The 9,916-nt window shown below is 48.8% G+C and overlaps 1 long non-coding RNA gene across 1 annotated transcript; it reads left to right on the forward strand.

Moving 5' to 3' along the window:
• Window positions 1–287: 287 nt before the first annotated feature.
• LOC147451547 (uncharacterized) lies at window positions 288–9,210 on the forward strand. The gene is made up of 2 exons (XR_015188790.1): window positions 288–428; window positions 8,710–9,210. It is a non-coding gene; the product is annotated as an uncharacterized LOC147451547 (long non-coding RNA).
• The last annotated feature ends 706 nt before the right edge of the window (window positions 9,211–9,916 follow it).

The following is a 9,916-nucleotide window of genomic DNA, read 5'->3' on the forward strand; positions in this document are numbered from 1 at the left end:
TCAAATTTGAAACTTAAAGTCATGTTCTTTTAATATATCTTTTAACTACCCCACACACAACACACATTATCTTCTATACACACACACACACACACACACACACACACACACAGTTTGTGTTCCATTCTCACACTCTCTCCCACCTGCCGTAGCTGTCGCTGCCGCCGTCATGATGCTCTCTCTCATTCGTCGCCGCTGTCATCGTCGTGGTGCTCTCTCTCACCCGCCGCCTGTCGCTCCCTGCACACTGCTTCTCGGCCCCCTGCACACTCCCTCTCAGCCTCCTGCACACTCCCTCTTATCCGCCACTCTGTCTTCACCTACAAACTCCTTTCCAACCACCCCTCTTAGTCGTCACACTCTCTCAGTCCACTACACACTCCCTCGCCGCCGCCGCATGCCCCTCTTCCTCTCCACGCAGATCTAAGGTTCGTGCTACTGCTCCTCTTTCGGCAACATCAAGGTGTTGCTTTTGCCATCCGTTTTTATCATGTTTTGCCCTTAAACGCAGGTATGTTTTCAAAACTAATGTCTGTAGACTATTTTAAATCTGTGTGATCCGGGTTTTGTGTGTAAGTAAACAGGTGTTTTCTCATGTGTAAACTAAGTTTTTTGTGTAAATAGATTTTTATTTTTCTGTAAACAACTTCTTGATTCAATCTACTTTAGTCTTTCTCTAATTCAAACCTACCGTAGGTATTCCATGTGCAAAGTAAACCCTAAACCATAAACAAAATGAAAAAAAAACAAAACCAGATTAAAGGCCTACCTGTGTATTGTTGTTGATGCGAGACAAATTGAGGGAGGGTAGTAAGAGGTGGTATGAGAGAGGTCGAGCAAGGGGGCGATGTAACAATAAGAGATGACAATGTAGACAATGTAGTGGGAGGAGAGATACACGACCAAAGACCTCTTAAGCTGCATCCAAAAAGAATAGAAACAAAAACCTCATCAAGAAAATAACGTTTTTATAAATACCCAATAGGAGCATAGGGTCTGGGCATGGGCCTGGGCCACTGGGTGGCATAGGTCCTTATGTAGAGCATCTTTATTGATAATAAGTTATAACTTGATGACCCTATGGACTTACCTTCTCTTAAAGCACACCTTGACGACCCTATGGCCATTAGGCCATAGGGTTTCCAGCTAACAAATAGAGCACCCTGTGGCCTAGGACCATAGGGTTTCTAACTAACAAATTGAGCACCCTATGGCCCTAGGGACACAGGGTCTCTAGCTAACAAACATAGCACAGGAGGACACCTTCGACGAAGATGATGTAGACTTTGAGGGCAAGGAGGAGATGCAAAGCGACAAGGACAAAGATGAGGATAAAGGAGATGGCTCCTAGTTAGTTTCTAGTTCTTTAAACCAACTTTTTAGATAAAAATACTTTTGATTTGAAATTTTGTATATAGACAATTGTAAACCAAGTTACATTAAGCAAATGTTCTATACTTGTCATTTGAGCAAATACTTTGTACTTGTATTTTGCTGCGAAAAAGAGTTGTGCACGGTTTCTTGAGGGGTTTGTCTAGTGATATAATTGTGTATGGGATTTTAGATGATGAAAGTGAGTTTATTGCAGGTGTGCAGGAGTCTTGACAAGAACTCTTGCAAAGCACCAATTTCTTTTTTCTTTTAAACATAGCTAGTGCCGGTATTTCTGGCAGGATCTGGAACCAACCAGTGGTGATAATATCGGCACACACATTCTCTCGATGCTATCGAAAATGTAAACGCCACAAGTAATGGCGTACGTAATTGCTTGTATGTACACCAAAAGTATCAACGTCCGTTCGTATACACTGATAATTTTGGCATATCTTGTTTCGACGCATATACAGGCGTTTATTCCGACGGATGTCACTTTTATTTCAAAAACTAACTTGTTTATGAAAGCACTAGTATAAGCGCCACTATAAGCCAGCTGTCTTGTAGTGCATGAAGAACCTTGTTGGTAGAACTGCTTGCTGCACCTCCGTGTCGGCAAAGGTTGTCGCAACTCCCTTCTTTTTGAAAACTTCAAAATCTAAGAGCCAAGTCCGGCTGTTACGGGGACTCCCGGGACGCTCAAGATGAACACCTTCACCAAGAGGCCAAGGGCCCGCAACTTGGAGCTCACACACTGGGAGGCTCGCATCCTCTGACTTGAGTTCCTTTGGTGGCTTGTCGATGGGCTCGTCTAGAAAACGATCCGAGATCACGTCTAGCTTGACGCGCGCGGGAGCCTTGGTGGCACCGCGCGGAGTTGAAGTTTAGTTGAGTGCGGAAGCGTCTTTATGTTCAAGTTGAGCGAACGAGACCATTCGGGCCTTGAGCGCATATCTGAGAGGTCCCATTGGAACTCTCTCAGGCCACTTTGGGCTATCTTGGAAAATTGCCGAAATGGACCCCGGACCGCCTCGGGTCGGGGTGGGCTGAACCTGCCAGCAGCCCGTCGGTTGAGAACGAGGAGCGCCACGGGCGCGCGTTCATGAGTGTGCATGGCTGATCTCGAAGAGGAAGCCGAGGTCTCCGCGTGGAGTACCTAAACGTCCAATTCGGACATACCGTCCGCGTGTAGCATCGAGCTGACGCTCGCCGAAGTAAACCGACTATGAATCTGCCGCAGCCTTCGTCTGCGAACGAGGAGCGCGTTGGGCGCGCATTCGTGAATGTGCATAGATGAGCTTGTAGAGGAAGTCAAGACCTCCGCGTGGAGTACTTGAACGTCCAAAACGGATCACCTGTCCGCTTGAGGCGCCTTGCCGACGCTCGCCGAAGAGACCTGCCGACTACGAGCCGACGGCCCCGAAACTGGGTCATGGAGTCCCCGTGCGTGGCGGACTCCCCCGATTACCTCCATGTGATGAAATGGAGGGGGACACTCCCGTTATCGGGCGCTCTCAAACCCCCATACGCGTCCGTAGTACCTAGACGGTGTGGTGAGGAGAAAATATAGGTCAGGACTATGTCCCATCGTCCGTCGTCCCCATTCCGGGTCCATCGCGTGTCCCCGCGGCCCGTGCCACGGTTGGCCGAGATCGGGTGGTCACCGTCACCCCGGGAGCTCCGAATCAACCGGAGCCCAATATACACCCCCCCCCTCTTTTAGAAAACTCTCGTCCCGAGAGTAGCATTGTTAGGGCTGGAATTTCCCTGGTTAATGCTTTGGAGGGTGTAGATCTACTTGCGTCTACGAAATCCAAAATGGGCTGCATGAGCGGTCTTACCGATGAGGCAGTGTCTAACTCAAACAGCCGTGCTTGATGAATGCAGAAAAAGCTGTGGGTACCAAGTCCGCTTGGCACTTTTGCTGGGGCTTGAATGATAGGTGTATGTACATTGGGGGCATGGATCAAGTGCTGCGTGATCCATGCCGAGGAACCTGTCTGTTCCGGATGTTTTACCTGTAGCTGCAGTGACGATGCAGCTCTCGTCTTTTGGTGTGAGAATCAAGTCGCATTGATCCTCACTGCTTCTTGGAAGCTGATTTGTCTGACTTCGTGCTGATCCCTTCCTAGATGGCGACGAAGGTGAGCTTACCTGCTCGATGAAGTAAGGTACGTTGCAGAAGGTACCTTTTAGGCTTATTGAGCACCGGTCCGTCCCTTGACCAAAAAGATGAAGCCTAGCTGATAACTTCCTTGGCATACAAACCAAGGTTTTCCTGAGACTGCCGGAGGGACAATCCCATTGATACCTTGAAGCTTTGGCATACTTCAGGACTCGTTTGAACCTGAAAGTTCGGATGCGAGTCTTGCAAACTTGAGGGCAAGACTTGAAGTAGGTAACTCGTAGAGAAGAAGATTGGCCGATCTGCTTCTGTTCCTTGTTATCTGCTTGAAGCTTGTCGCTTGATTGAGCCTGAGTGCTCACATATATCTGTGTAGTTCTGGAAGAACTTCGACTTGTTCTTAACAAACCTGCCTTCGTTGGCCGACGAAAACAAACCTGAGAATCACTCATCTTGGGTCTTCGTGTTTTCCCTTATTTAGATCCGCTGCGATCCGGATAAAGGGTTGAAGCTCGGTTGGAAGAAAGAGGGTTGATGGTGGGGCTCTTCCTCTTGAGCCCGATGTGGTCGCACCACATTCCTTTTCTTGTGTGCCCTTTGAGGCTCCATCTTGAGCCGAATGTTGGGCTTGGATGCATGTGTACCTGTTGAGGCTCCTGTCTGAGCCGAATGTAGGTGTACTCTTCGTGGTACCTGTATGGCTCCTTGTGAGCCTGATGTAGGCATATCTGCTTGTTTTACCTTGAAGGGGCTCCTGTCTGAGCCCGAATGTAGGTGTCTTTGCTTGAGGGTCTATGTCACCGTCGGGGTGGACATAGCCTTGATTGCCTTCTTCTGCTGAAGATGTGCCCACTCTGATTTGGGCTGATGTTGGCTTGCGTGTATGAGCAGTGCTATCTCGTAGACCGTCACTGCGGGAGGCATCACTCAACCTCCGGCCTTCTTGAGAGGGTGCCTTCCTCATGTGGCCCTTGCGTTGAGCCGTCTTTGTGGGGGGCTATCCCTGAATCTGTGTGCTAAGGAAAAAAGATGCATGGCCCGCCCACTCGCAGGCCTCCAGCTTCGCTGTGGTGCTCGGTCCACCACTTCAGGGTCATCCGGCTTTGCTGTATGGGTTGGTGCGCGGTCTGCCCACTTCAGGGTACCCGGCTTCGTTGTTGGCTGGTGCACGGTCCACCCGAGTCGAAATCGGGTCCCCGGCTTCGCTGATGCTAATGGGCTCTTACATAGCCAGATGGTCTGCAGGCACATGTCCTGCTTGTGAAGATCCTGTCACTTGTGTGTTGAAGGGGCTCTCATGGTAGCCGGATAGTCCGCAGGCACTTGGTCCTGCTTATGAAGATCTGCTTATGTTGGTTGCTGCTTGCGTCTGAATGAGTTGGGGTGTTTTGCCTCGAGGGGGCTCAACCTCTCTCGGGTGTGTTGCCGAAGCCCCGGGCTCAACCGCTGATGATTGGGGCTAGGATCCGGTTTGCCTGCCTTCACCTGCCGATTGAATTCTCCTCAAGAGGTACTCTCGACCTCACGCTGATATAGCGCGGCCTTACCTTGCCGGCTTGTCTTTGCCTTCGATGAGGAGGGCCTTCCTTGGCTCCTACCTCGCTGCTGCTGATGCTGCTGGTTGGAGGGGGCTACCTAGCCTGACCTCGATAGAGTCCCACTGGACTACATGCTAGGGGTGACATCTCGTTGTCCCCTCACGGTGAAGAAGCCTTGGCTCTACTCCTTTGCTCTGACTGCGCCGAAGCAGGCCTTGGTCATCTTAAGATAAACTCTGGCTGGTGGCTGGCTGCTTTGTGTTGTCTTACGTCAAGTCACCGCGTCTCTGAACTGCGCCCAACACAATCCAGGAGATACTTAGAAGTATGAGCAACCTCGTCCCATCCCGGGTGCTTTGTAGCTCGCGGCTTCGTTGTGTCCTTTGTCGGTTGATACATTTTGTGGTAGCATCCTTGTACCTGTGCCTACTTTCTCTGAAGTGGCCTCATGCCAGTCCTTAGGTTCCCGCCCCAAATATGCATTAGGGTGGAGTATTCCTAGCACGCCCTCCATCCACGGCGCTATTGTTCCGATTTCTCACGGGGGCTTGCCCAGGTGATTCTGGTGAGAGCTACACTTAGCTCCGCTGCTATGACGGCTAGGTTCCCAGGCCTTGGCCGCTGAACTGCTTTGCTTTTCTTTCCACCTGTGATGTCTTGAGCTGGAGATGCCGTCCAAGCTTGATTGCTGTTTGGGCTCAAAGCCCTTGTAGACAACTGCACCTGCCGTCGATGTTCATGTCAAGAATCACACTCCCTGTACGTCTTCATTCCTTGTACCCTTTAGCTCGATGATGCTGGGTTTGCATGTTCTGAACAAGGGACAGCCTGTCACGCTGCCCGTGACCCTGCCACAGGGGTCTAAGCGCATATGCTGCATTCTAAAGTTGAGCCACTGCCACTGTGACTCTGAGCCTGTGCCACGCAGGCTTGAAGTGCCAATGCTAAGTCACCTCACTGCCCTTGTTGACAGCAGAGGCTGTATCTGAATGAGTCGGTCCCTTACCTTGGGCCGCTCTGCCAAGCCTTACCAATACCAGGTTGAAGCTCAATGGTTGATAGCCACGATTGACTCCGGGTCCGCTTACCTCTTCACAAGGTGCTGGTCTACTGGAGGGCCGATCCAACTGGAGGCCGATTGTAGGTGAAAGCTGAGGGGGGGGTACACTTAGCATTGTGTCCCCGCGGCTGCCCAATGACTGGCCGCTGCTTTGTTCTTGATTGTTGCTTGGTTAGCATGGAGGGTCTCTTCACCTAGAGCCTCCGCCGAAGAAAATTTGGAGCCGACGTATCCTGACGACTCGAAGTACCCCTGGTGGGCATGTCTTCTGTGTATTCCTTGAGCCACGGTTGGGCATTTGCCGCCGGCTTCCCACATTCCATTGGAGTCGCTTTACTTTGCAACCCCGGTCACATTCCTGGTGACCCAGTGCGTTTGCATCGCTGGCTCGCACATCTGTGATCTTCTTGGCAGTAGATTTTGCATACTTTGCTTTTGTTGTCCCGCCGTTGGAAATCGCGGGTTTAGCTCTGATACCAAGTGTTATAGGGACTCCCGGGACGCTCAAGATGAACACCTTCACCAAGAGGCCAAGGGCCCGCAACTTGGAGCTCACACGCTGGGAGGCTCGCATCCTCTGACTTGAGTCCCTTTGGTGGCTCGTCGATGGGCTCGTCTAGAAAACGACCCGAGATCACGTCTAGCTTGACGCGCGCGGGAGCCTTGGTGGCACCGCACGGAGTTGAAGTTTAGTTGAGTGCGGAAGCGTCTTTATGTTCAAGTTGAGCGAACGAGACCATTCGGGCCTTGAGCGCATATTTGAGAGGTCCCATTGGAACTCTCTCAGGCCACTTTGGGCTATCTTGGAAAATTGCCGAAATGGACCCCGGACCGCCTCGGGTCGGGGTGGGCTGAACCTGCCAGCAGCCCGCCGGTTGAGAACGAGGAGCGCCGCGGGCGCGCGTTCATGAGTGTGCATGGCTGATCTCGAAGAGGAAGCCGAGGTCTCCGCGTGGAGTACCTAAACGTCCAATTCGGACATACCGTTCGCGTGTAGCGTCGAGCCGACGCTCGCCGAAGTAAACCGACTATTAATCTGCCGCAGCCTTCGTCTGCGAACGAGGAGTGCGTTGGGCGCGCATTCGTGAATGTGCATAGATGAGCTTGTAGAGGAAGTCAAGACCTCCGCGTGGAGTACTTGAACGTCCAAAACGGATCACCTGTCTGCTTGAGGCGCCTTGCCGACGCTCGCCGAAGAGACCTGCCGACTACGAGCCGACGGCCCTGAAACTGGGTCATGGAGTCCCCGTGCGTGGCGGACTCCCCCGATTACCTCCATGTGATGAAATGGAGGGGGACACTCCCGTTACCGGGCGCTCTCAAACCCCCATACGCGTCCGTAGTACCTAGACGGTGTGGTGAGGAGAAAATATAGGTCAGGACTATGTCCCATCGTCCGTCGTCCCCATTCCGGGTCCATCGTGCGTCCCCGCGGCTCGTGCCACGGTTGGTCGAGATCGGGTGGTCACCGTCCCACCGTCACCCCGGGAGCTCCGAATCAACCGGAGCCCAACACCGGCACGATGTTTATTGGATTAGTAGTATTAATATAATTTTATTAAATAGTGGACACACTCTTTCTTTTTTGTTTTTGCACAATGAAGGGGACAACTTCCTTAATACTAGGAGTCTTCCTAATATACAAATTTCATCAAGGAGTACCCCCTCAATAGGGATACTAACCAATGACAAAGAACTTTCCTTTTATCAACGAACGTGAGTGTCATTATTTTTCTAAATCTTGAAAAGTGTGCTTACCTTTTTTGCATATTTGGCAAAGAAGCCTATTATTTATCCTCCGTCAGAATCAGTGAGATCACCTACACAAAAATTTTATTGCTAATACCACTAAATCCATTAATTCCAAGTGGGACTCGGCTCTATAACTCTTTTCTTCCCTTGATGACACTCCCTAATATGACGAGTGTAGCGCTTTCTGCTATGAGATGGGGTGTAATCAAGACTTGCACTTTATTGCCATCTAGGTCTGTGACCTCATCCTCTTTGATAGAGGTGAACATCTTGTGGACCCTCTAAATGTCTATGCCACATGGTGGCTATTAGAAGTAGTTCAAAAGAATCATCTATCTCTTGGTGTCTTGCAAGATTATAGGCTTCCTCTAGGATCATGGCTATAACAACCATATTGTTTACCTCATCCCTGTATACTGCTTCATAAAATGCAACTCCTTCCAATTCCAATCTTTCCTTCTCCAGGTATGTGGTTGTTTCCTTGAGCGATTCTTGGAGGATGGTATAATGGAGAAGCTGCTCTAGCTTCTTCTTTTGACTCCATTTCTTGGGAGTCTCTTAAGCTTTCATTGCACCTGTAGTGATATCAGACTAAGATGGGCGGTAAGCTGGGCTTGGCTTTGTGAAAAGCTTGTGGCAATGGTTGTGTGGCACCTATAGCCTGTATTAATTGATGTTTTGGAACCCAAAGACAGTTATCTTGTAAACTTGAGTGGTTTTAGGAACCCAAATTTCTTTGGTTGGGCTAGGTGTCTTGGCTGCCGTTTGCTTGCTCTCGGAAGCACTTGTAGACTGCATAGCTTGTGTCTCCTTGCAACACCATACCCATTTTACTTTTGATGGCGTTTCTTTTGCATCAGTGGTGGTGGTGGTGGTGGTACAGCTATTGAAGAAGGCACAGTAGACAACATTTCTATACTTTGGCTGGCGTGTGATGATTGTAATGGTACTTGAACTTGGGAGTAGATTTGTGCGCTAAACTTGATTGACTTGACATGTTCACCACACTTGTAATATGCTTCCTGGTCTTCCCAATGAATATACTCTTTATATTTTTGTTGCCAAGGCATTCCCATGATCAGTGATTGCTCGGCTGCTTCAGGTGCTACACTAAAAAATCATGTGGACAAGGTAAACCCTGTACCTCTATGGGAATCTCTGCTATACCTATGGTAGCTGTCTTTGCACCATTAAATCTCTCGAAGATTGTCTATGTCGATTGAACAGATACATCATTGAATCTATAAGGGCATTTTCTGGTAGAACTCTTTTGCCTAGAGGAAATGGAATGTATGGCTCTAATTTGTTAGCTTCATTTTCATTCGGTCCTGTAACCTTGTTAATTATGAAGCATTTCTCCATATCATCATCCATAAGTTTCAAGTGCTTACAATCTAGGATGTACTGGTGTTGTTGCTTTCTCTTTATCACTCTTTGGCATGCTTCTTCTCGAGCTTGGCGTACCATCTTTTGATGTTGTCTTTTCCTTTCGTGTGCTTCATGAGTTCTATCAAGCATCTCTTGGGTTAGTGAAAAATGATATTTTCTTTAACTACAACCACTAGTCCAATTAGGCATTCCTTGGCCATCTAATGTAGCAAGCTTAATGGCACCCGGTTTGTAAGGTCTCCACCTACTCTAGAGGGAGATTCCCATGTAAAAATTTGACTCCAAACTTCTATATGCACTAAAATACTATATTTAGCAGTTTTTCTGAATTCTGTTGATGCTCTAGTATTGTGATCTTGTAAAGATTTTCATTCTAGTCATTTTGATGCTTTGTGGAAAATTTTTCAAACATACTAAGTTTTGGGACCAGATACCTAGCTAGATGCGACCGGCTTGTTCAATTGTATACTATCCTAGAATTCCATAAAAATAGGGATCCAACATGAGAACTGCTATATTAGGCAAGTAGTTGTAAAGGATGCATTGGGGGTTCGTCTTGTTACAATATTTTTTAGATGATGAATCTAATTTATAAAAGTTAATTTAACTGACTCTAAGGTATTTATTTTTACCTAAGGTAAGTGGATGCATGTCCATGATGTATGCACATCCATGTGC

Source organism: Adiantum capillus-veneris, chromosome 8 (genome assembly GCF_014529385.1).
Source record: "Adiantum capillus-veneris isolate H3 chromosome 8, ASM1452938v2, whole genome shotgun sequence".
Lineage (NCBI taxonomy): Eukaryota > Viridiplantae > Streptophyta > Polypodiopsida > Polypodiales > Pteridaceae > Adiantum > Adiantum capillus-veneris.